We start from the raw sequence: 27,397 nt of genomic DNA, 5'->3' as shown, positions 1-27,397 counted from the left end.
TTGTTTCAAAACTGCGTTTTAGATCCAAGGTATCTTTTCCCTTCGCTAATACCAAATTCAACGTGGTTTCACAATAATTACCTTTTCAATATCCCGATTGTTTTGATAAGCTATAGTGGCCATAACTTGATTCGCCGAATGATCTTGATTATCCCAAAAAGCACCCAAATCATGTAAAATGTCTTGGAGCCTCTCGATTCTGTTTGACATGTTCAGAACCACGAGATTATTGATTATTTATCATGTGATCAAACTTTCCAGCAAGTGTGGTCATGTCCTGGTTCTCCGGCTAATCCAGATAGTTCCAGAGTAGGTAGATAGTTCCTTTAGCGTACGGCAGTATGAAAATTGAATAGAAGTTGAAAATGAGCGAAGGGCCATTAATGCGACAGTACAAAGTCAAACGCAGTATGTCTTGTTCATTACTGTCTGCGGCTGTGGAATAGTTATAGCGACGTTTCATCATGAAACGTCGCTAGAACTATTCCACAGCCGCAGACAGTAATGAACAAAGGTGGACGCACACTTTTTGCCTGTGGATTTGAAGACATACTTCAAATCTCCGCGCACATCGTACGGGTTAGGCAAAAGGTGTGCGTTTGACTTTGTACTGTCGCATTAATGGCCCTTCGCTCATTATCAACATCTATTCAATTTTCATACTGCCGTACTCTAGCGGAACTATCTAGCTACCCTCTTCTAAAGAACATTCTCTAGCTAAAAAATTATCACACTAAAGCTTCATGTTAATTAGCATTTCCAACCAACTCTGATTGCATATTTGTTTGCTATGGGCAATCCTTCACATTCAAGCTAAAATTCGAGAAATTTTGAACCTTGTAAAATAATGAGAGAGAGAAGGATTAGTATTTTCCATTTAATTCCACTATTTTATTTGCTTATCCTTGACAGATACGCGTATTTCGTCTACAATGTGCAGACTTCTTCAGTGTATTGTACTAATACTCGTCTGACTAAGACGCCCACATTCATCAGGATTCCTTGTAAAATGTTTCTAAATGGCATACCTATTTCATATTTTTCAACAAATCACAGCACGACGGAATAATATCTTCCAGTCGGAATAATATCTGAGACAATGTTGTAGGAAAAAATATAGGTGATTAAAATATGCAGATTAGATACATACAAATAGGAAATTCGTATAACATCATCTTTTGGTCAAATTTTTGAACTTCCGACAGAAATTTTTGAAACTTTTACACAGAAAACAATTTAAAGGTCTTCAAAGCCAACAATTATTTTGAGCCAAAAATAACCGTTTGAAAATTTGCCCTAAAGTTTTTGCTTTACCATTCTTGCCAATTTTTAAGTGTGCAAAATGAAAATGTTCTCATAACGTAGCATTTTGTATAATTAAAAGTTAAAATATTCCAGAAATTTATTAATTTGTCTCACTTAGTATTTGTTTAGTACGGTTCAATGTAAACTGGCTAAATTTGTACCATTTTTGCATTTGTATATTGTGTTTTAAGCACAATCAAGAATACCTTATACCCTGCGCAGTTGAGAAATTTCTCTCGGTCATCAAACATAATTACTAATTTCATAAATCCTGCATAGTTAAGCAATTTCACATCATTGTAGTCAAAATAATCTAATCTCGAATCCAATTGTGTTTGACCCACAAAGCCCCCGAAATCTGCAACAATTTTCGATTGAAAACTCAAAATTACAATATTAACCCAGTCAGGGTGCGGGGTGCAGCATTCAAAACGCGCCCGTCATTGGCAAATTGAAATTTCAAAACTGTGTGCATCACGGAACGACCCAGTCAGTGTTGTTGGCACTGGCAGCCCATATAACATATGACCAGCCACGACGATGATGATGAGAGTAGTATATCACAGTTTGACTTTCACATCACTCACATCACGATGATGATGATGATGATGATGATGATGATGATGGCGAGTGGATTATCGTTAGTGTTGATAATAAATGTTTTACATTACGCTTTTGCTACGTGCGTGGGTTGTATTTTCCATCTTCCGAGCAGTATGCGAATGAAAGTTTCATTTTTTGGTATGGTTTGGGGTTTCACGCTGGAAATTCCTCAAATTTACCTCTCAAAATTTCTATTTGGAAATTGAGTTTGCAGATTTAATCACTGCATGAAATGATTATAATATTTACAACGGATTGATGCTAGTCCTGAAAGACATACGCATGACTCGTGGCTCAATGCCAAATTCATTACTAATTTCCATAACCGCCACGACAAACGATATGGTGGGAGTGCACCGTGCAAATGTTTGGAAACGTGATGGAATTTTTAAAATGCTTCAAATTTTACATGTGTTCAGAGTACGATCGCTATCGCTGAGGGCGATGGACTGTTTTGGCTTGGCTGGAATCGTAAATGGCGACCGGATTCGTCTGTTGCCATTTTCTGACCGCAGGGGAACTATTGGTGCGCCTAAAATAGCTTCTGCTATGGTCTAATAGAAGCGCAAAAAGAAGATGGAGAGCGCGTGCCTAAAGTGAAATAAAACCTTGTCTAAGACAATGCCGTTTTGTAAACTAGCAAATTGAGCCAACAATGATGTAATGCATTTTTTCGTTTGTTTTAGCGTTAACTTAGAGTGCATTTTCAAGTTGCACCAGAAATAGATTTGCAACCAATACTCAACTAGTTCACGAACTATATGTCATCGGGTGAACCTTGGTTCATACGCTACAAGTAAGCCCAAATATCGCATTTTCGTTCATTCCCACCATAATCCATAATGCGCCGTATGGCTTACAAAAGCCGGCAAATGTGCAGCTATCACCGGTAGGTACTCAACTTTTATGGTTTCCCCCAGTTATCTCGCTCATTCCGCTACAGCTCATCCTCAATGCAGAGTTCATACCCCCCAAAAAAAACCCATCATTATCATGATCTATTTTTGCCTCGTCCTCTTCACACGTGTTTTCCAATGTCACAGAGGACTCAATACCTAATTATTTCCACACCTCAGTGCGATCCATATTAAAAAAAAAAGCCAAATCATACAGGCGGCACGGAACGCATGGAATAACTAATTAAGATCCGAAATTTTTGTTCACTTCTATCGAGTGAATGGAATACACGAGGAGCGTGCGTTGTCGAAAACATAAAACCTCCACTTACCACAACATCAATCGAGAAGGGTAGCCAAAAAAAAAACGATACTCAAAAAAAAACGCGAAGTTCAGTTTTCTTTTTGCGATTCAGTTACAAGTTCCATGCTATCGAATGGTTCTTAATGCTTTGTTATGATTTTTTAAAACTATGCTGAATTAAGATCTATTCAGACCTGACCGTGCTTGGCGTTGGTGGAGCGGAATTTGCGTATGGTATGAGAAGCATAAAAGTACTTGTTGTCTTGTTTCTTTCTCTCTTGCCAGCGAAAACCCCGCCCGCGCACGCCTGGCACGCTCATGTCTGAATACAGCTTTATGTGTAAGCTTAATGGCGCTTGTATTGGAGCTCTGTGTTTTGGGAGAGGAAAAACGAGAGAATTTATGCTGCTACCACTCTCTCCCTCTCGCAATGCTATTACGCTACTCTCTCCATGCTTCTCATCTGTTTTCGTTTGACTGAATGTTTAAATATATGTTTGTATGCAACATTTTGGAGCATCCTTGAACAGTACACATGTAACATGGGATAGCAATACGAATGGGAAACATTCAAACGAAGGTCAACCACGCGGTATCGTGTGAATGAGAGCACCAGGAGGGTAGATCTCTCTCTCGATAGTTTTCTGGAAAGAGATGGTGATCGCTTCAACGCAGGAATGACTCAATTTTTCTGTTTGAAAATTAAGGTGTTGCACGATTTCTTCATAAATGGAGCCAATTTACATCAAACGTGGCCAAAGCAATGATGATAAAAAGCGTTCCGTGGGTATTTTCAGTTAGCTCATTGTCTTGGGAGTTGAATAGCCTAAGATTGATGTAACATAATGATCTATTTTATAGGGATACCACAATGCTAAGGAAAGTAACCCCAATCAGCGCTCCACCATGTTAGGGCCTATGCATTAATTATGTCACGCTTAATCGAACAAAAAAATACCCTATCGTGACGTTTTTCCTATACCTAATGCATTGCTTGTCACAAAATCTTAAACCCCCTCCCCCCTTAGACCGTGACATAATATATGCATCAACCCTTATTGTGAGAAAGACGCAGGTTTGCTCACAGCATCGGGTGGGAGATTGAATTTTAACAGAAAATCCCAAATATACAACAAACAGCAGTTCGATGCAAATAAGTTGACAAAGGGGGCAATGAGGGGTAAATAGTCCTCCCAATAATTAAGATACAAAATAAAGGCATCCATTGACTGTTTTAAGCAACCAAAATTCAATCGTTAATTTAGCTGTATTTTCTCATCAAAACACTTCGCTGAATGTATTCAAACGATTCCTAAGACTTTTAGCTTCAATGTGATGCTTGCGACCTATTCTTGCGTACACATTAATGCTGGGTTTAGACTAGGCAAGTCAAATGATCAACTCAGTTGAATTCAACTGACTTGAACGCGAATTGAACGTGTAAACCATGCCATTCAACTGACTTGATCAACTCACTTGAATTGAAAAAAGTTGAACCAGGCTCAACTTTTCAAGTCAATTGAATTCAACTGACTTGATCAATTGACTTGCCCTGTCTAAACCCAGCTTAAGCTACGATTCGAATTAGTCTCGTTCTTGCTTGATTTGTCATTAGGGTTGATGCATATATTATGTCACGCTCTTAGGGGGGAGGGGGGATGGGTCTAAGATTTTGTGACAAGCAATGCATTAGGTATAGGAAAAACGTCACGATAGGGGGGAGGGGGTAATTTTTTGCTCGATTTAGCGTGACATAATTAATGCATGGGCCCATATCATCAAATGTTTTGTAGAAATTGACAGAAATACATTCAAGTTCTCATTGGAACTGAGAAGGCCATTATTTTCGCGGGAAATTATTTGTTTTGAAATTCAGAAAATCTTTTAAACACCTTCAATAATTAGCGGAAAACTTGGCTTCGGCAATACCTTAACCTATTATCCTTTACCCCCTGACGATAATACCGACATTTCCCCTCATAATTAGAAGTAAACTATTTTAGCATCCCTCGTATCATGCTCAAGTGCACACTTAGAAATAACTAATTTTACACGTGACGGAATCCATCTGTGATATAAAAGATGAGACGTAAACAATCATGTCATGTTATATTAAGTGCTCTGAGACTGAAAAGTTCGTTGCTCGACGAAAAGTACGTTTGATTGAGCTATATTTCGCGTCTGTTATGACTCAAATTTATGTCAAAATTGACGCTTGTATATGTCACTCTCAGAGCAAATAAATTTACATGATTTTTCTAAGTGTGTGGCACAATTTATGACATTTATGAAATGGATGTAATGTTGGCTTAAATGCCTCTAATTTGGGCCCAGACATAAACTCAGCAATCGACTAAATTTTCAATAGCGACCAAAAATATCCATTAGTACCGTCCCAATGACGCGTTCATCTAGATAAAATTAATAAATAGCAGATCTTTAGCGATGGGCCCAATCTTAGATCCATAGGCCAACATTAGAGCCATTTTCCCTACGATAATATTTGGATTTCAGTGAGCCATGATTTTTCTCAACCATGGACGGTTTTTTCCCTTGATTTGTTTTCCGTCGATCTTGTTTTCCGCACCGAGTACCAATAATGCTACCAACGTCAGCAAGGTAGCTCTTACACCTGGACCCTACCTATCGATTCATCAACTCATGAACCGGGGATTATCGGTTTCACTTCCTTTCGAAAGGAAGGCGTGATCAGAGATTTTATGCCTCAGAAAATCCCGGTGGCGCCGACTGGGATTGGTTCCAGGCCTTTTGGGGTTAGAGGTAATCATGCTTACCATTACACCACCGGCGCCGCTAACCATCAACGATATGTCAACAAATAAAAATATTGGTATTTTAATGCAATCGCCATTCCGTTGTTTTCAAGCAGTGCATAAAAGTAAACAAACAAACACGTCATACACTGAACCAATATGACATATTCCTTTTATGTGGAAGTCTAAAGGCCGGCGCACAATAGATACGTTTTCAAGTTTTTTGACAGTTAGCCCATGCATTATCTGTCAAAAAACCCGAAAACGTATCTATTATGCGCCGGCCTTTATAAATTTGCGCTATAAGAAAATCCAATGAAAACAATATGATTGAAAATCTATCAGGTAAATTTTATATGAATATCTGATACATTTCCAATGCTGATACGTAGGTAACTTTTATATGAAAATGAAAATTGGTCAACTCAGCATCATATACACACAGACAAACAGACGTAACTCTTTGAAAAACTTGTTCTTGAAATCATAGTATCTCAAAACATATAACCTCAATAACGACATCTCTCTGGCTTCTCGCGGAAAACAAGCTTGCTCGATAACTCGTAAACAATATTGCATAAAAGTTCTATAGAATATATAGAAACGTCAAAGTGATCCGATGCCAGCGCTGCGGCGAGTAGTTCGCGGAACTGATAATATTCAAATCAACCGTTAAATGCATGAACGAAGATACACAATGTTTGTCTGTGATATACATGTCATAAATCAATCTACACGCTTATTCTGGTCAACTCAAAATTGAGTCGAATGTACTCATCTCAGCGGCAAGTATGGCTACTCAAAATTGAGTAGCCTTATGTTGACTCACTTTTGAGTAAACTACGTTCTGACGTAGACTGAGTCAAATCCACTCGCCGGTATTTTCAGTTGCAGAGAGGGTTTTTATTTTGGTTTTCATTCAAAGAAATGGAAATTGCCTGCTTCGGATTCCTTGTACCGGAGCAAAAAAAACGGTTCAACACCGTTTCCCTAAGCAATTCGTACTTACCTGAAGGCATTCCAGGAGGTTTTGAGTAACATTTTCTATGAGCTTTCCTCCGACATGACTGGCATTTTTTCCAAGTCCAGGATTTTGCTGACTGAGTGGCTTTTACTCAGTTTGACATTTCTCATTTACTCAATTTTTGACAACTCGATACATCGGACGAAAGTGAGTACGATCGACTCACCTGGTGAGTAAGCAGAAGTTAGCGTGTAATCAAAATTAATATGAAAATCACATGATATTCAATTCTTGTTTTGACTCATATATTTTATCGGTTCTAAAAATAAATCGAAAAATAAACATCAGACAGTGCGAGGTGGTGCTTCGAGTGCTTTCACAGTTGCGTTTTTTTTAATTTTATTGTAGCTGATTTGGGACTCGATCCAGGACTGTTCAGGTGTGATGCTGTCGGTGTCTTCGTTCGGTTCCACTGGGCCTCGAATGACTTTGAGATTGAGCTCGTTCAATTAGCATGAAGTAAAATCTTCCAACATGGAATGTAGTGAAACGTTATGCTCGTTTTGCTAGAGTGAATAAATATAGCACTGACAAACTTATGTTCCGTTTCGGTGGTGTCTTTTGTTCTAATCTGTCTTAATGATCCTGTGCGCAATAAAACAATGGGCCTTATTACGGGTGTCACTACCCGGTGATAATGAAGTGATATTCAGAATAAGAGCCGTGATTGCCGTACAAATCAAATGGAAATCAATTCACAGTGACGTCAAGTGAGAAGTTTTCACCGTGAAGAGACATCCGTAATAAGCCCCAATGAACAAATTATATGCGTTCATGGAACTGGTTCATGAAGTTCCAGTACTAGTGCTGGGGAATCTGAATAAGCCATGTAAAGGGTGATACGGTCAAAATTTGGTCAATATCAACTTGACGTATTTCTTTCAATTTTGCATTTAAAAAACCTGAACACCCCTCATTTTGAAGTAGAATGTTGCTCCTATTTTGATTTTGGAATTCACTCTTCAGTTGTCAAAATGCCGTCCAAGCAAGAAGAGCAGCGTATCAAAATTTTGCTCGCGCATCGCGAAAATCCGAGCTACTCGCACGCAAAGTTGGCAAAATCGCTAAAAGTTGCCAAATCCGAGGGGGACGACTCTATCTACGATGCAAAAAAGATTGTGTTTTGCCGTGGCTAGCTGCGCGCACGCTGAGTAGATAGAAAGAAGATTGATGATGATTCTGAAGATTTCCTGCAAAAAATTGATGAGCGATGCAAGTAGATGCGACAAATGAAAGAAGATTGTTCGAAGATTGATTCGCTAGTGTGAGATTTGTTGACCATCTAAACTTGAGATTTAGATGTGTCGCCCCCCTCGGCCAAATCAACCGTTACAAATGTAATTAAAGTGTTTGGGGAACGTTTGTCGACAGCCAGGAAGTCTGGATCGGGGGGAAATCGAAAACCGGAAGCCGCTGAGACAACAAAGAGAGTTGCCGGTAGTTTCAAGCGAAACCCTAACCTCTCTCTCCGAGATGCCGCAAATAAGCTGGGTGTATCGTCTACAACCGTGCATCGAGCCAAAAAACGAGCCGGACTATCGACTTACAAGAAGGTAGTGACTCCAAATCGCGATGATAAACAAAATACGACGGCCAAAGCGCGACCCCGGAGGCTGTACACGACGATGCTGACGAAGTTTGACTGCGTGGTAATGGACGACGAAACCTACGTCAAAGCCGACTACAAGCAGCTTCCGGGACAGGAGTTTTATACGGCAAAAGGCAGGGGAAAGGTAGCAGATGTTTTCAAGCACATGAAACTGTCAAAGTTTGCAAAGAAATATCTGGTTTGGCAAGCCATCTGTACCTGTGGCTTGAAAAGCAGCATTTTCATAGCTTCCGGGACTGTCAACCAAGAAATTTACGTGAAAGAGTGTTTGAATAAACGTCTGCTGCCTTTCCTGAAGAAACACGGTTGTTCCGTACTGTTTTGGCCGGATTTGGCATCTTGCCATTACGGTAAAAAGGCCATGGAGTGGTACGCCGCCAACAACGTGCAGGTGGTTCCCAAGGACAAGAACCCTCCCAACACGCCAGAGCTCCGCCCAATTGAGAAAGGGCTATTGTCAAGCGGAACCTAAAGAAGACCAAAAAAACTGCTAAGGGCGAGCAGCAGTTCAAGGCAAACTGGCTTTCTGAGGCGAAGAAGGTGGACAAGGTGGCTGTACAAAATCTGATGGCAGGGGTCAAGCGTAAGGCCCGGCAATTCGGATTTGGAAAAGCGGAAGCCTAACTGAATATTTTTCCTGAATTTTATACTAATTGAACTTGAAAAAGAAATTTAATTTGATTTTTTAAATAAACAATTTCACCGATTTACACGCGTTTTCCCTTGACCAAATTTTGACCGTATCACCCTTTACGTGCCAATTTTGCTACATGAGAGTCGTTATAAGTGTTTTTTTTTTTAAATTTATTTCACCCACTTTTCGCTCTTCACTCTTCGCGAAGAGGCGATCAGAAAATCGCTCATTGTGACTCTGTCAAAGCCTAATTTGCAGGTTTTATGTGTCAAACACAAACTTTACAATCTTTTCTTGTTACTTACACATACCTACCAAATATCATCATAATATCTTATTATTCCATAATTTCATAAAATATTTTATAGCCAAAATGAATGGAAGGCAAAGCAGTTCTAAGGCTGTGAACCATTTGCCGAGTTAAATTTAACTCTTTAACCACGAGTGTGACATTTCGCAAGATGTGGTAGATAGTGTTTGGTATGAAATAATAATAATAATAATTATCATGATAACAATACATATTGAATGTATCAAAACTAGAAAGCTGAGCGTCGAGTAACGCCATTCTCAATTTGAGTAGAATTAAGTTAGCGTGGAGCATTAATACGATGATTTAACTAAACGCGCACACATACGCACGCTTGAACGAGCCGAGGCTTATGTGTTTCGGCTTCTGCATGATTGAACCAGTCATTTGACCAATCTTCTTGCGCACGGTTGTGCATTTGCTTTCCGGATGGTCTTTGTTGCGACAAATGGCCGAGACTTGCAACCTCGGTCAGTTCACGACAATTTCTTATGTTCGAAAATCCCTGTGTTACCGATCGATCGGTTTTCGAGCAGAACTCAGCCACGGTTGTCAAAATTTAACTTCTTGTCCGTCAGAAATAACCACGCTCGGATAGCAGGGTTAATCGATAACTTTCCATCCGTCAAATTTTAACCAAAAGTTAAAATAAACCACCAAATGGTTTAGAGCCTAAGTAGTCTAATTCACTGCTCATTCTGTTAGCCTTTTGATTTCAGGCTGATCCAGAAAAAAAATCCTTTTAAATTCCGGTGAGACATTTCAGACAGCTCTGGGAGGATTTCCAAGTAAGTTCTGACTATAGTGCAAAGCGGATTCATAAGAGAATTCAAAGAAAGTTCTGATAAAAATTTATATGAATTTCAAAGGACAACTCCTAAACAATTATGTAGAAATTTCGAAGGGATTTCCAATGACAATTCCAAGAGAATTCAAAAGAAACTTCTATGATGTTGAGGAAAATTCAAAGGGCATTCGATGATTAATGATTAATTCCATGGGAATTTTTAATTAATGTTTAGGAAGAATTATAGGCTAATTTTAATTCAAATTTCAATCAAATTCTGCTGAGAATCTCAAGGAAATTCTTACGAGCATTCCAAAGGTTAAAAGGATACAAGTTACTAAGGCTCTGAACCATTTGGTGAATTATTTTAACTTTTGGTTAAAATTTGGCAGATGAAAAGTTATCGATTAACCCTGCTATCCGAGCATGGTTATTTCTGACAGACAAGAAGTTAAATTTTGACAACTGTGGCTCGAAAACCGGTCGATCGACAGCACGGGGATTTTCGAACATAGAAAATAACTTTCGAAATGTCACTTTTAACCACGAGTTAAATTTATCTCGGCAAATGGTTCACAGCCTAAGTGGAATTAAGTGTAAAAGGTGGGCGTGGCGTGGTAGCGGCGTCACCCGTCGTTGTATTGTGAGTGCCATAAAGTGAGGGTTCGATTGCCGCTCCAGCCGGTGGATCTTTTCGTAAATCAGAAATTTCCCTACTGCTCTACTGGGAGTTCAGTGTTGTCCGTTTTCTAATGTTAAGTTGGTTGAAGATATGGTGTCAATTGTCTATAATCACATTTTATTTGCTCTTGTCAGTATTCCAGTAACATCCCAATTCGGCTACCAACCGTGGGGATTTTTCCTCTTGAAAGAGTTGTTTAGATTTTTTTTCTTTACTTGAATTATTATTTAATTACGATATTAGTTAGGAAGGTCTGCATTTTGCACATTGAAGTTTCGTTGACATGTTTACCTAGGGGATGAGTACTTTAGAGGGTTAGATTTTAACAAATCTTTAGTGGGAATTACACTGTTGAAGACTGCACATTGTAGTCGAAATACGGTATCTGCCATGAAAACAAATTACTAAGAGGAATTAAATGGAAAATAATCACCCAACAAAATTTGCTTTTTTGAGTGTCGTCGTCTTAACCTCCGCCTCCTCTCTAAATATAGCTTGCAATGGATAGATATCGAGCGAACTAGAAGATGAAGTGCATTTTTTAACCGATTCGAGTGGTATTTAATCTGGTTAACAGTTGGTGCACAAGTAAAAAGTGAGGTTACGTAACGCCAGTGATCCCAACTCATAACCTTTAGTCAAAAGGCATTCAGGGGGAAAGAAGGGTATTTGATGGTATTTTAGGAGATTAATTAGGGAAAATGACGTCAGGGGGTAAATAATTCAGGCAATAGCATACATGTGAACTTCCTGTAAAAGCTATATCTTCAGATCATTACAATCTAAGAACTTGCTGTCTTCAGGAAAGTTGTCCAGGTGACCCAGGCCTTTCAGATAACAGATGAGTTTAAAATTGCAAAATTGTACGTGGCGCTAGTGTGCCTGTAAAAATCCTGAATACGCTATATATCAAGACTTATTAGGAAGTTTTAGTCTTCGGTCGTTCAGGTAGTTCTTCTGATGGTTGTTTAGAACTTTCCAACTTCACGGCGTAAGTGTGCATGTGAATTACCTGGACATAATTTATATTTATAGTATTCGAGGAAATGAGGACGATGAGTAGAGAGCGGAAATCAATGTCTGATTTCATTTTGGGTATTCAAGAAGCTGACTCTCTGTTCGCAAAAAATACTTGCTGAATAAAACAACGTTGAGTTTAGCTACTGATACCTGCTAACCTGCAAGATACACCCCCTTAAATATAGTTTTTAAAATATATAAAAATTGTCGTAATTCCTGTCGAAGAGAAAGCGATTTGTTTCCTCAAGCAAAAATGTGCATTTTTAGACCTTTTACACTTTTTTAGAACATTAACAAAATATGAAAATTCAGACAAAAAAGTTATGGTAAAAACGGTTTTTTTAAGAGGGTACTACGGTATGTACAACCGGTGAAAGCTAACCATTTTAAATTGGCTCACTACTTGACTAGCCTATTGGTCCCAAGCAAATCGATTAACGTACCCCATTCTAGTCGACCGAAGAGAGTACCAGACCTAAGCTAAAAAGTTGAGAACGTTTTTTCGGGACCTACACGCAAACCAAAAATCTATTACAATGAATGTTAGTTCGTTTCCTATCATCCTCTGTTCATGAACATCGCAATTAATGTTAGCGATTGACCATGCAAGCGATGTAATGGTTTTTTGTCTTTTTTATTTCGTGTTCTATCTACGTTTTCGACTATACCAGTAAGCTTGTAGAACGACGCACATTGTAGAATATTGTAGAACGACACACACACTTGCCTCGAATCTCTCCAGCAGAAAAAGCATACGGAGTCGAGTGTGCGAGAAAATGAGCGCTTCATGTTTGCTTTTAGGCTATCCATATTCAGAAGCATGGAGAGAGCAGTGAAAAAAGCACAGGTCTGATAATCGCAACGTTCGTGGTTCGAGTCCAGTCGGCAGTCTGTTTCCAGTTTTTTTTCGACATAACTAATTTCACTCACTAATACATTCAACATTTTTCGGTCTCCAATTTTCTTGCATTGGACCGCAGCTAGGTATATCGCATCCTCGGTTCATGCGGTCTCCACTAACATCCTCTGATGATGAATCCCACATAATTGTAAGCGAATCTTACATCCCCCGGTTGGGTGTATTAGCAACCGGTGAGCACTCGTGTTTATTTCAGTTACCGTGGGGACGTAATTTGTGATTAGCCCTGGTCCCTTTCAAATTGTACCATTATATTTTAAATGATGTTTCACATTTATCTAGTGATGGCCGATTTTCATTCGAATAATCGATTAATCGATTTACGAACCGAAAAGTGAAATATTTGCAATCGGTTATATCATGCCGATATAAGCATTAACATCTCCAGAGGATCATCACCGATCGTTTCAAACATGTGCTGCACTCTCAATGGTGGAAAAATGGCAGCACAGCCAGCAACAAAATAATCGATTAGTTGTTAATCGAGTAATTAAAAAATGGGACATCTCTGATTTTGGTGTGATTGTTTTGATAAAAATGAACGCAAAATTTCATCTCTACCGAGGGGGCAGCAAAACCACAAAATTACCTTGAATACGGGGGTATTCATTGGATGAAAGGGACCGTGAAAGAGGACACTAAAATAGAAAGTTTTTCTTCCGACAGTTTTATCTTAGTATTCATCTTTGCTATTAGTCTTAGAGTTACCTCTATGGTGTATTTTCACGCTATAACTTCATCCACTTGAGAGATAGAAAATTGTCGCCTTGGACAAAGTTTCTTAAAATGACTTCATCTACAATGTTTCCAAACATGTTCATCAATTTTACCAAGACATAAATAAGTCATTTTATAAGCATAAGCAAAAAAAATTACCACTTAAATAAAGTACTCAAAAAATGAAGAAACATTCTAGAAGACATCAAAATGCTACTGCTACTCAATAGTTTCATCGCAAATGGCTATGTTCCACTTTTTTGTGCGTAAAATTTATGCTACCCATATCAAGTTTACATAGCGGTGATGTGATAGAGACGGGCCATGGTGTTTAGAATTTGTGTGACAAGCAGCGATAGGAAAACTAATTGAGCTCTCTTGAGAGAATAAACTAGCGTGTGAACTTGCGAACCAATTTCCAACCAACTCTGAAAATCGCTAACTTCGCGTAACATAAAAACACTTTGAATGATAAATGAATTTTTGAGCTATTCGTAGCACTGGTTACAAGCAATATATAAGGTATAGGGAAAACGTGTCCGAAAATAGGAAGGTGGGATTTGAATTTTCCTCAGTCTCCTGCTGCATAATGAATTAATCATTTTACAAGATTTAGATCTAGCATTTGAAGATTGACTATGACATTTGTTTTAGAAATGATTTCAAGATCCCGGACTAAAATTTGAAAAAAAAAAAATAATTGTCTGGCATTCTGTACCAAAAAAGTGAAAGATTTTAAATTCAATATCTCGTAGATATTGTCAAGATTCTGGGTCATAAAAAAATTTGAATAATAAAAATTATCAAATATAGTTATACAAGATACTGGTTAACAATGCTGCAACAGATAGTTAACATAAAACAAACCAAGTCTCCTGTTAAAATCTTGGTTTAAATCAATGTATGAAACTCTGTGCAAAGACATTTATTAAAAATAGCATTCCTTTAAAATGCCAAGCTTTGAAGATATTTTTGACGTAGGACTACGTCTTTGATTTCTATATGGGGTACACTTTGTGAAAACCGAAAATGGAACATGTAACAAATTAAGAAAGATTTTGAACGTTAATAACTCAGCTGCCCCTGGTCCAATTTCAATAATTTTATCACCAATCGATCAGAAATATGGCCACGCATCGATAACAATGCTTCCGAATGTTGATTTTTAACAAGAAACTATTGAAAAACTGGTAAATGTCCAGCATTGTCCAAAAGCGTTGAATTAACTAACAAATCCACCAATTACCTACCTGCATATGCTGCTTCCCCAGCACAGTCGTCAGAGAGAAGTAAGTAGACGAAACAAGTCGAAGTGGCATTCGCCTTAGATCCTCGGGCGCGTGCGAATAGGGAGGATGGAATTGCGTAATATTTTGCACACTCATCGCTATATTCAGAACCAAACGAAAATTCTTCAATATAACCACCATCCGTTGTCTGGCTCGCCGTGGCGGTATCTGACGTATCTCCGGTTTGATTTACGAGGTGTGCTGAAGGTGTTCCTGAAAAATGAGATCCATGATGCTGTCACCTACACTAAACACGTCAAGCGTTAGCAGCCATGGATGTCATCTACGTTTTTGAAGTGACAGAGACGCACTCTGTTTGGTTTCGGAGGTTAAATCATCACCAACATTGGAAACAAAATGGTTCTTTTCAGGGCCACCAATTACAGTAAAGAGTAGGAATAGAATTCATCTGCCTGATGGTCCATATTCAGAACCACCGACCACACAAAATGCTCATGTAATCAAACTGGAAGCAGGGATACAAATTATTTTGATCAACCTTGATCAACTTTGAATCGCCACGGCCGGATATTTTAGATGGAAGGAGCAACAATCTAGCATCTAATTCGACGAAGACGCCAGGAAACATTTCTGGATCAACAATAGAATAGGGCCCATCAGCATTTGTAAACAAACCGTTCCAAAGTGTCACAAATCGAAGGCCGCTCACACAAACCAACACCAACATCTTGTAGGTAGAAGTTTCCCCTATCCAATGATGGTGTTGGTTTGTGTGGGTGGCCTTCGCTTTGTGAGTAAAGGGCTTTGGAACGGTTTATTTACAAATGCTGATGGGCTCTTTTCTATTGTTGATCCAGATTTGTGAAGCCGAGTTATTTACGAAAGAGAGTGTCGATGAAGAGAATCGATCAATGTAGATAGGACCTATTGAAAAGTGACGCTAGATTTGTTTTCCGTACTGAGCTCCAATGCTACCGACGCCAGGGAGGCAGCTCCCAGAGATGTTATGCCTTATAACATGCCGGTGGTGCCGACTGAGATTGGACCCAGGCCTGCTGGGGTGAGAGGTAATCATGCTAACCACCGGCGCCGATATCTATCACTGCGAATGAGAACGACCCAAATTTGAGTTTAGTTATCTCAGAAATAAGAAATAAAGTGCAGGAACTCAGCGATGAATAAATTTGCCTCATGTTTTCCCAGGTTTTTCCAGGATTTTCCGGGTAAAAATTCCCGAATTTGAGAAAAGTAAAGGTTGGATTCACTCAGTCTATTGGTACTACTCCGAGACTGAATAAAATTTTCGTTAATTTCCTCATTTTCTGGCAGACTTTTTAGGTTTTCCACAGGAAATCATGAGACAAATTTACTCATCGTTGAGTTCCTACTCTTTTGGCGATTATGAGTGAACTAAACTCAAATTTGGGTCATTCTCATTCGCCGTGTACGCAAAAAGAAAATAGCCAGTGTCGCTACTTGATAGCAAACTACTCATAATGGGAGGAGTCTTTGTAGCTTTTATACCACTTGGTTGCACATCATTCTGCTTTAACCTAAGAAGATATAAAGCAGCGCTGCTGTCTGGTATCAGCTCATCACTCTTTGCTCGACTGTTGAGCTGTTCAGTTCGTTTTCTTTTTCGCTCGAGTTCTCGCTTCAATTCGGTTTGTGCTGTCGCGTTGCGCCGTGGAAGCGTCGCCACCTTCGCGCGTTCTGGCAAGTTTACTGCAACTTGCCAACACGAAACAAATGGTGCGTAAACGTACCAATGATTCAGCAGCGGGCCCTTCAAAGAAGGTGGTAATCCAGCACAGCGCGTCGCAGGATGACGCCGGAAAACGGGTACTGCAAGCCAACCAGTTTGCGGTGCTCCCCGAAGAAAATGGCGATGGTGACGTCGTTCCCATCGCTGCAAGAGAGCGGATTCCCCCGCTTTTCACGCCGGAGAAGGATGTTGCCAAGCTGCGTGCCGAACTGGCAAAACACAAGCTGCTGCCTCGCTTCAAGCTTTGCAGCATCGGCACCAAAATCATGTGCTCCAGCCTGGAGGAGTACAATCAAACAGGATGTTTCCTAAAGGAAAACAACGTTGACTTCTTCACGCACGATCTGCCATCGAGCAAGCCACTGAAGCTGGTATTGCGTGGATTACCGTCGTTCGAGGCGGCTGTGGTTAAATCCGAGCTGGAGCGGCTTGGGCTCAAACCTGAGGCGGTGTTCCCAATAAACCGGCGTTCCAACCACAACACCAGCTTCCGTGACCAGTTGTTCCTGGTGCACTTCACGAAGGGATCCACCAGTCTAGCGGTTCTGAGATCCAAAATCCGGGACCTGTTTCAGGTCATCATCAGTTGGGAACATTACAAATCCCAACATCGTGATGTTACGCAGTGTATGAACTGCTTCTCCTACGGCCATGGCACCAAAAACTGCCATATGAAGACTATCTGCGGCAAGTGTGCTGGAACTCACTCGACTGCGTCCTGTGAGCAAGATGATGACATCGAGCCAACGTGTGTCAACTGCGGTGGTAACCACCAAGCCTCCAATCGCGGATGTCCCAAGCGAGTGGAGTTCATCAATATCCGTCGGAAGGCTACGATCAATAATCAGCCCGGTCGCCTCCGTAATCATCGTTCGCCTCCTGCACGCACGGAAGTCCAGTACCCAGCTCTCCAGCCCCGTCGACATGTTCCGAACTTAGAACCACTTCCGCTCAACAACCAACAAGTCAAGCATGTGAGTATTCCTAACAATCGAACAGTCCAGCATCGTCTCGCTGCTGCTGCTGCCCAGCCAATGCCAGGTCCCTCCACCGCCCCTGGTTTATCATACGCTGGTGTTGTCTCAGGTGAGCCTATCGACGATTCTCCGTTCTCCTCGGAGGAACTTGTGACGCTCGTGGCCGAGGTCATCATCATCTTGCGCACCTGCAAGACTCGATCTGAACAGCTTCATGCTGCCCTGTCCCTTGTCACTAAGTATGGACCGTGAAGCCATCAAGATCGTAAATTGGAACGCTTGCTCCTTGAAGAGCAAAAACATCGAGTTTGTTGAGTTTCTCAATGAACTAAACATCGACATTGCCATCATAACTGAAACCCACCTGAAGCCTGAAACAAACGTCTACCTTCCCGATTTCCGGCTCGTGAGGCTAGATCGAACCAACTCTGGAGGAGGAGGAGTGGCTATTGCAATAAGGAGAAACATCTGCTGTCGACTGATGCCCAGCTTTCAGCTAAAGATCATCGAAGCCGTAGGGGTGGAAGTTTCTACTCCTATCGGCCCCATCACCATCGTCGCGGCTTACTGCCCCAAACAAGTCAATATCAGGGACGGATCGGCAGCAGATCTGCGACGAGATATTATCAAGCTAACACGACGACGGGAAAACTTTATCATCGCTGGCGACCTGAACGCCAAACATCAAGCTTGGGGCAACAATCGGCGCAATCAAAACGGCACCATCCTGAACAACGACCTGCAGGAAGCGCAGTACAACATCTTGAGTCCGGAAACTCCCACCCGGTTGAGTCGGTCCGGTGTTCACGCTACCATCGATATCTTCATCAGCAACATGGGCAACAACATCGCTCAACCTATCACCTATCAGGAACTCAGCTCGGACCACTACCCGGTGGTAACTGAGGTTGGATCCTCCGTAAATCGATTTGAAGCTTTCCGGCGCAACTATCATCGTGTTGACTGGGGTCAGTTCCAACACTGCGTCGACACCGCTGTAGACTACGATGTCCAACCGGAATCGTCCGAAGATGTTGACCGGTGTCTGCGCTCCATCGATCAAGCAATTTCCCGGGCCAGGGAGCTACATGTGCCAGTATCCAGACAGGTGAGTAATACTCTGAACCTTGACAGGCCTACTAAAGATCTCATTAGACTCCGCAACACGATTCGTAGGCAGTACCAGCGTACTGGGCTGCCTAACCTGAAGACCAATTGCAACCGTTTGAACAAAATCATCCAAGCCAGGATGGTGGATCTCAAAAATATCGATTTTGCAAACAAGATTCGCTCTCTCCCAGATTGTGCTAAGCCATTCTGGAAAATGGCAAAGATTTTGAAAAATAAGCCGAGGCCCATTCCTCCCCTTTCCTCTCCTAACCAAAATTCGGACCCATCTTTACTAATAACCCCATTTGAAAAGGCCAATGCTCTTGGACAACACTTTGAAAATTCACATAACCTTGGCCACGCCATGGTGAGTCCCCACGAGCCTGCAGTATCACAGGCAATGGCTAGTGTCGCTGCCACCCCCGTAGTTGTCCCTGACGAAAGTAGAATATCGGCTGATGAGGTGATAGCAGCGATTAAATCAACAAAGAACATGAAGGCCGCTGGTGTCGATGGAGTGGTCAACTTCGAGCTGAAAAACTTGAGTGTTGACTTCTTCAAGCACCTTGCAGTGGTCTTCAACAAGTGTTTAATGCTTGGCTACTTCCCTGCATGCTGGAAGTTAGCCAAAGTTGTTCCAATTCACAAACCTTGCAAAGACCCTACCAGTGCCAAAAGCTATCGCCCCATCAGCCTCTTGTCCTCCATCTCGAAGCTATTCGAAAAATTGATACTCAGCCGTCTGCTGGTGTTTTCAAATGATAATAATATCTTTCTCAAAGAGCAATTCGGGTTTAGGAAAGGCCACTCTACCATCCACCAACTCGCACGGGTTACTAACATCATCAAGCGGAACAAGTCCGTTTCCAATACATCTGCCATGGCATTGTTGGACGTCGAGAAGGCGTTCGACAATGTCTGGCATGATGGTCTAGTGTACAAGCTGCATCGATGCAACTTTCCGAACTACCTCGTGAAGATCATCAAAAACTACTTGTCGGGCAGATCATTCCAGGTCTACTTGAACAATGTCTCCTCTGATACGTTCAACGTTGATGCAGGGGTCCCTCAAGGTAGCCTGCTTGGGCCTATCCTATTCAACATTTTCACGTCAGACGTTCCTCCCCTGCCGGGTGGTGGTATCCTGTCAATGTTCGCAGATGACACCTTAATCATCTATAAGGGTCGAGTGATCCGTGCTCTGGCGAGTAAACTACAATCAGGCCTGGATGTTTTGTCCGACTATTTTAAGAGCTGGAAGATTTGTATCAATGCAGCTAAAACACAAACCATTCTGTTTCCACATTCGTATTCACCTCGGCTTGTCCCGCCTGCTAACGTCAAGATCCATCTTGATAGCACTCCCATTGAATGGTCGAGTGAAGTAGTCTACCTTGGTCTCTCCCTCGATAGCAAATTGCTATTCCGATCCCATGTGGACAAGACATTCACCAACTGTAACATCTTGATCAGGTCGCTCTACCCTCTGATAAACAGGAAGTCCACCCTGTCCCTCAAAAACTAGCTTGCTGTCCACAAGCGAATCATTCTGCCGGCTATTGAGTATGGTATGCCAATCTGGGAGAGTTGTGCAAAGTGCCACCACTTAAAGCTTCAGAGGATCCAAAACAAGATCCTCAGAATGATCCTTAACAGTCCACCGCGAACTCGTAATTCTGAGATTCACCACCTGGCCGGTCTTCAAACACTCGAGGAGCGAAAGACTTCCACGCTGGAAAGGTTCAGAGTCGCCTGTCTGCGATCAAACCACCAGATCATTCGTGATTTGGCAACCTAGTTTAAGTAGTTAGGTGCTCAAGTAGGTAGGTTATCAAATTTTTAAATTCAAACCAAAACAATCCTACAAAGGGTATCCTGTAAAATAGCGCTAAACGCAATCATCACATTAGAATAACCAATTAACTAGAACAAAGATGAAGAGCCAAAGGCTAACCAATTGAAATGTTAAATCAAATGTTGAAACATAAAACCCAGAAAATAAACGTAAATTTTACTACTACTACTACTACTGGTATCAGCTCATTTTCGCTTCGGACGGCGTGGTGAGCAATAGTAGCAGTAGGTCGTGGCAAAGGAGGTGCCAATCGTCATCGCAAATTCTTCGAGATAACCACCATCCGTCGTCTGGCTCGCCGTGGCAGTGTCTAACGTATCTCCGGTCTGATCTACGAGGTGTGCTGAAGGTGTTCGTGGAAAATGAGGTCCGTGATGCTGTCACCTACAGAAACACGCCAAGCGTAAGTGGCCATGGATGTCCTCTTCAATAAAACGGCCCTTTTCAGGGCCATCAAGCTTACATCAGTAAAGAGTTGGAATATAATTTATCTGTGCTTGTTTGTCCATATTCATAACCGCAAGCCCCCAACGACCACACAAACTTGGAAGCAGGGGTGCAAGTAATTTTGATTGATTCTCGTAATCAACTTTCGTTTTGAAAAAGATTACTACAAATTTGGTACCCCTACAATTCAAAAACGGAAAGAGTTGAGATAATAGATATTTGATCAATTAAAAGAACTTAATGCTCTTCACATTTATTCCGTCCACTAGTGGTCCTACGTCAAGCTTCCATTCGTGCCCCTAGGCACAGACCCTTCTACTTTTTTAAGTTTCTGGGATTAGGAGATATAGTTTTTAATACTTCCTCTAAATTTAAGGAGTTTCAGAGCTCGTTTTGAAAAGCTCAAGAATATTTTCCATGGAAGTCCTGAATCTTACAAGTATTCCTTGTTAGACTACTGGTCTCACTAGAAGCAAGTCGTTTAAAGGGCATCCAGTGCTGGTTTTCGCTAAACCATAACATAGGGTAGATAACTACTTCGGCCTAATCGCCCATTTTGGGCCTATCGAACAGAATACATCAAATAAATGCATGATTTATGCTTTTGGTACGTCACTTTAGTTCAAATGCTACCGAACGAAGTCAATAAAAACGCGTGATATGAATGTTTGCACCCAACATTCTCAAAAACAAATGAAACGCTTCGACCGAATTAATTTATATCTTCATCCGATAGGCCGAAGTGAATTCATTGGCGTTTCAATGCGTTAGGTAGTGTTTAGAATCCGTAGGCCAAGTTTGGCGCCAAGAAGCAATGTTAGACTTTTAAGAATATCTCAACAATTTGTTTCTCTTTATCAAATCTTACGGTATGTACGAAAAGGTAAATAAATTTAGAAGCCATCAGTAATGATAACATTCCGGTTGGCGCTAAACTAAACTAGATTAAAAAAGACTAAGTGCGGATTGTGCTTAATAGGCCGGAAATGGGGTAGTTAACCCTACTACACGTACCTTTGTGGTGGTACTCGCTTCCTTTAAAACTGCGTGATCCGGAAATAACATCAAATTTCGTCTTTATTGCCGCTAGTTATAGCTGCATGTGGAATAGAGGTTAATATTATTGAAGGAATTTGTTATATTGTTTCTTGAAATTTAGTTTGAAACCTTGCAAAGCTCGTGCTTTGGACTCTCTATTCCTGTCCTTAAATTTCTGATGTTTAGTAAGCTTCACAACAATACCCATCCTCATTAATAAGAAAGGTATATTTGCCGAGCTGCTGACTTTGCATCGCTATGACTGCTAAGTTGCATTCGTGAAGATCTTCAACTCTCGGAAACAAAATCTAATTGATCCTCGACAGGAGGTTGTTCTGTATGAGCATGGCAAACGAAGCTCAGCGATCTCAAGTTGACCTTCCAGAGACCAGTCAACCAAACTCGCTCGCAATGAGTGTTGGCAAATTCACAGCTTGGTTGATCCTACACACTAATCAAATTTTTAGTTGCCCAGTTATTTTCGGAATTTGTTTTTTTTCTAGAACCTCGATAAAATAGGGCCTTATTTAAGCCAGGCATGAACAATCTGGAATTTATTACATAATTTTCTTAAAATCGCTGGTATAAGGTCGTCTCAAAACTGCTCGACGATATTATTAATTGCTGCGGTCCGTTAGATTAGGATTGAGAGTGAACACAAATAGTAACGACTTCACAATATTCAGCCGAGTCAATGGAATTCGAATATGTTGTGATGAGACAAGGTGGCCCCTTGCAAGTTTAAGATGTACAGAAGATACAGGTATGCCGGGCCATTCCTATCAGGTAAATAAACAGATAATTTGCTTTTCGTTCACAGTTTAGACAGTTACCTGTGTGACGGACACCAGGGATAAACTTAAGTCTGTCTGTGACTGTGAGTCATTATAAATCATCCTTTCTGTACATTTTCAATAACCGTAGACAATCAAACGACGCCTACATTATCAGATTGTTGCCGTCAATATTGGATCCATTAGCAAGGGACGTCGTCGCTAAAAAGTGAGAAAGGGGAAAACCTTCAGTATAAGGAACCAGTTAAATTCTGAATGGAAGGTAGATGTTGTTATGAAAGCAAATTTATTGTATAGCAGTGAAATCACTTATGAGGACGACCTATAGGGTTTTTGATCTAATTTCCGTCTTACTAAGCACAACCCGCGCTTTTCCTCCTTTTTGGAACGGGTTTGAACAAAAAATGGGAAATTTCTGTCAAAGCTGATTTCTAAACTTATTCATCTTTCCATACGTACCGTTGGATTCGATAAAGAGTTGAGACATTGTTTAAAATCTAATAATGCTTCTTGATTCTAAATTCGTTCTACGAGTTTCAATTCCGTCCTAACGCATTGAAACGCCATTAGATTTTCTTCGTCCTAAGGATAAACGAAGAAAAAGGGGATTCGCTAGGAGACTTCTTTTGTTCCGAGAACAATGAGCGTAAATATTCATAATGCGCTCTAATAGGAATTATGTTGTAGCTAAGGAACTAAAGCATCTACACAAACCTATTATTGATTTGTGCATGGTGAAATCATTGATATTATTGATCTTTTCTGATCGATAGAACGGAAATGGGCGATTACGACGAAATAGTGCTCTACCCTAGCTTAAAGGTAATTTGCCAATCATATCTCTGAACTCATCAAAAAAACTATCCAGTTGATCTGTTACAACAGTCGTCCAAAAATCGCATCATCTCTGTGCCACATTTCTTCTAATTAAATCTGCAAAAGAGAGAGAGGGAGAGAGCGTGTTGCAAACCATGTTTACCACCATCCACAAATACAGTAATCCCTCCATTTATGCGGTGGGTGGTACCGTCCACCCATCGCTGTTTCTCGGCTTCAACCAATTACACCGATTTTCTGTATGTGATTAGTATCAACCATAAACTAGTGATCCACAGAAAATCAACTCAATTGGTTGAAGGGCACCCTCAAAAATAGTGATGGGTGGATAGTACCACTCACTGCATAAATAGAGGAATTACTGTATACCGTTTCTGCCATTCTGATTGCTGAGGCTTGCTTTTCCTTCTTACTGAACACGCAGCTTTAACTCCCACGTAGAGCATAAGGCTCTCACAGTGATACAGAGCAGCAGCAGCAGGAAAACCCACAAATTTATGGGGCTCTCTTTCTCCGTTCAACTCCGTTTCGGTGGTGGACACAGGTAGTTGTAAAACAGCGTTTCTTCGAGTAACATCGTGTTTGTTGTGACGAACGTGGCCCGTGCCGTTGCCACTCCGAGGCTCTGTGAGTTTCAGCAGAAGACCTGGCTTCTCCATTCCCAACGAAACGCAGTGTTAGAAAAGAAGCGTGTGTGTGCGCGCTCGAAACGAAATAGAAGAATCAATCGAATCATATGAGTCCTACATTTTCCCCCCAAAAAAATTGCGATACGAATTACATAATTGTTTTGTGCTCCCGATGCAAAACTAAATTATTTCAATGTAATTAGCGCCGTATCTCAGATTTCGAAGCGAACAGCAACAAATTTAATCGAGTGTTACGTGTGTTCATTACGGTGTGAGCAATCCATTCTGACTGCAGTAGTGCGAGGACAGTGCTGATTTATGTGACCATGAAGAATGCTACCACCGACATAGTTGCAGTTTGGATTGACGGTGAATGTGGCCCGGTTGAGTGCAGTAAAAACCGCAGCAACCACTAGCCTTCGGTAGACGGGGCGCGCTAGAACATCTAGCACGAGGTGAGTGTCCTCTAGGGGTAAGGCATAATAGGCCGGATCGAATGCCGACCAACAACATTAGCAAGCCAAATGTCCCGTAGTCACGAAAGGTGTTTCGTAACTTATTCAGTAGAATACGGTGGTAAATTGGATTCGTTGTTCGGATTTTGACGAGCAAATCCGGCGCCTAAATTGCTGGCCTAGACGTGTTGTTCTAGGTACATGATTGATGATTGTTTGTAGGAAGCTATTTTTGAATGTCTTAGCAAACAGAACGTGCCTTACAGAGCGGTTATGTAATTGAGCCGTAGATAAAGAGAGGGTGTTTTTCTTCGTTAGGGGTTGATTGAAGGGTGAGTTGATCTATGAACGCGGCCTATTGAAGCGCGGTTATATAACGGCGAAGAGAACGAGAAAATGGTTATATGAGCGGGAGAGAGTATGCTTTGAATAGGGGCAGCGTTGATGTTACTTGTTCTTGAATGAATGGTTGAATGGGTTCTATGCAACTTCGGAAAATGATCGTATAGTTATTGTACCTTAGAAATAAGATTCAGATACAAAAGGTGGATAAGGATGGATGATTTGAGTGATTTTCATAAACCAGCCGCATTTTTCGCCTCAATCCATACATTATTGTTGAAGAATACTAATCGAGCTTACATGAGAGACCTTGTTTTAAGGGGGGAAATACAAGTAACACGTCAAAAACTCGACGATTTTCGGAATTTTTTTTGTGAGCAAATGAAACAACACAAACGTTTGGGGTTTTTTGCATTAAATTGCTTAAATCTTCCTCTACATATGCATATGTGCATATGAGCATGGGATTCGATCACTTGTCCTTGGCGTGGTAGACTTATTACTTCTTAACTAGAGCAACTCCGCTTGATGAGAGGTTTGTTATAAGTATCTATCATGTTCTTGCCAATGGCATGACAATTATATTCTCGTTCAACACGCTTTCGATCCGTCATAAAGATGTTTTGTTAGCAACAAAGCGTACATCTAATTGCCAGAGTGTTATTTTAAAGTATTTTCAACTCCTTATAAGACAACCTACACATTTTCAGTTATATTAATTTATGAGATGTCATAAACAAGTGTTTTCAACTTTCTTTATAACAAATCTCCGAATACCTCAAAAAAAAACTGTCAATCACTGCGTGAAGAGACAGTCCGGCTCAATGGCGCCGTCAATGTTTAAGTAAATCTGGAAAGTTCAGAATCTCTTCAAAAACTTTATAAATTCAACTAAGATTGATTTTGTATACGACAAGATTTATAGTGGTTTTAAAACGTTTAAATAACATTTAAAGATTAAAGCAAAAGAAAACTATTTCGGAAATTGTTGAATCTAAGAAGTATGAAGAAAACATCTATAAACCTCATATATAACGTGGGATGTTTTCTGCATCACTTATAATACATTTATATAACAAGCCGTTCTAATTATTTTTCAAAAAGATGTTTTATGTGTTACTTGGGATTTGAGATTTTTTTCATTGGTGTGTGACCTCTGTGGCTCCTTGGGGTCACATCGGAAGGAGGTCGCCACCGGTGGGGATTGGTAATTGGCGGGCGTTCTAGTGACCTGAAAAATGGACAAAACTTACTTTTATTAATTGGACCTTATTCAGAAAAGATTTTTGTTCTATGTGAACCTCTCAAACAAAAAAAAATGATTTTTCACTGTTTTTCTTTCACTTTAGGTAGACCTGAAATTTTTTAAATCGAACTTTTTGAGTTATCTTTCCCGCCAATTTGGAAAACATCGTTTCGAGAAAAACGCGTTTAAAGTTTTTGGTTGTGTAAAAACATGATTTCTGGAACTTACGTTTAATCGGCGATACCGGGGCCATAGATCACTAAAAAAAATTTTACTTGTATTTCCCCCCTTAATAGGCATACTAATAAGCTTATGTAAACTGTTAACAAATTTCTTATTGTATAACAGGACATGCTCATTAGACTGATGCAAAATTTGAAATTTTTGCTCCACAGTGTTCAAATGGTTTCGAATTGGGTCCTAATTAGCCTCCGAAACTCATTTGATAAGAAACTGAAGTTTGAAGTTAATATGGAAATTACTATGGGAAAACAAAACTTGTTGTTCATTGTCTTCTATCCTTTTTACATATTGTACTGTTAACAAATTCTATTACTATTCTTTTGGGAATTTTTATCAGCTACAACTTTGCACGAAATCGTTTTTCAGCCAAACGTCAAATTAAATAGTTATTAATTGTTTAAGAGATTGATAATCTTATGGCAAGATTAAGCAACTGTATTGTGGGCAACACTGTATTGTGCAGTGTGACATAGTATCCATGATTTTTGTCCTCTATTCTACGCGCCATAAACACCAATGTTGCCTGCTGAACAGATGATTGAGCATAATCATAAGACATCAGTGACTTGAATCATTAATAATTTTTGTTCCTTGCATTTTATCGAAAAGTGGTCTTCAAGTTGTAGCTGAGAATATTTTCAACAAGCTCAGCTATTATTTTTCTAAAGTAGAGTGAACAGGTGAATTTTGAGATAGATATGAACCGTAATTATGGTTTCTCCATAGTAATTCCCATATAAACTTCAAATGGTTTGTGCCAAGTCAGTTTCTCACTAAATGAGATCAAATTTTGGGAGGCTAATCAGGGCCCAATTTGGAACCTTT

The 27,397-nt window shown here is 40.4% G+C and overlaps 1 protein-coding gene across 3 annotated transcripts in view; it reads left to right on the top strand.

Annotated features, from left to right (window-relative positions):
• The window catches only part of qtc (quick-to-court), a 106,717-nt gene that overhangs the window by 8,595 nt on the left and 70,725 nt on the right, over positions 1–27,397 (top strand). For 2 of the 3 annotated variants that reach the window (XM_065232841.1, XM_065232829.1), the window contains exon 1: positions 24,200–24,741. The exons of the other annotated variant lie outside the window; for it this stretch is intronic. The gene's annotated coding sequence lies outside the window, so the exon portion shown is untranslated. Of the gene's footprint in view, positions 1–24,199; positions 24,742–27,397 lie in introns of those variants that run through there. 3 annotated transcript variants of the gene reach the window in all.

Source organism: Ochlerotatus camptorhynchus, unplaced genomic scaffold, assembly GCF_037179485.1.
Source record: "Ochlerotatus camptorhynchus isolate MF236.1 unplaced genomic scaffold, CSIRO-AGI_Acam_v1.1 ptg000036l, whole genome shotgun sequence".
Taxonomy (NCBI): Eukaryota; Metazoa; Arthropoda; class Insecta; order Diptera; family Culicidae; genus Ochlerotatus; species Ochlerotatus camptorhynchus.
The sequence above is the reverse complement of the archived record's forward strand: the minus strand, read 5'-3'. Positions and strand labels throughout refer to the sequence as shown.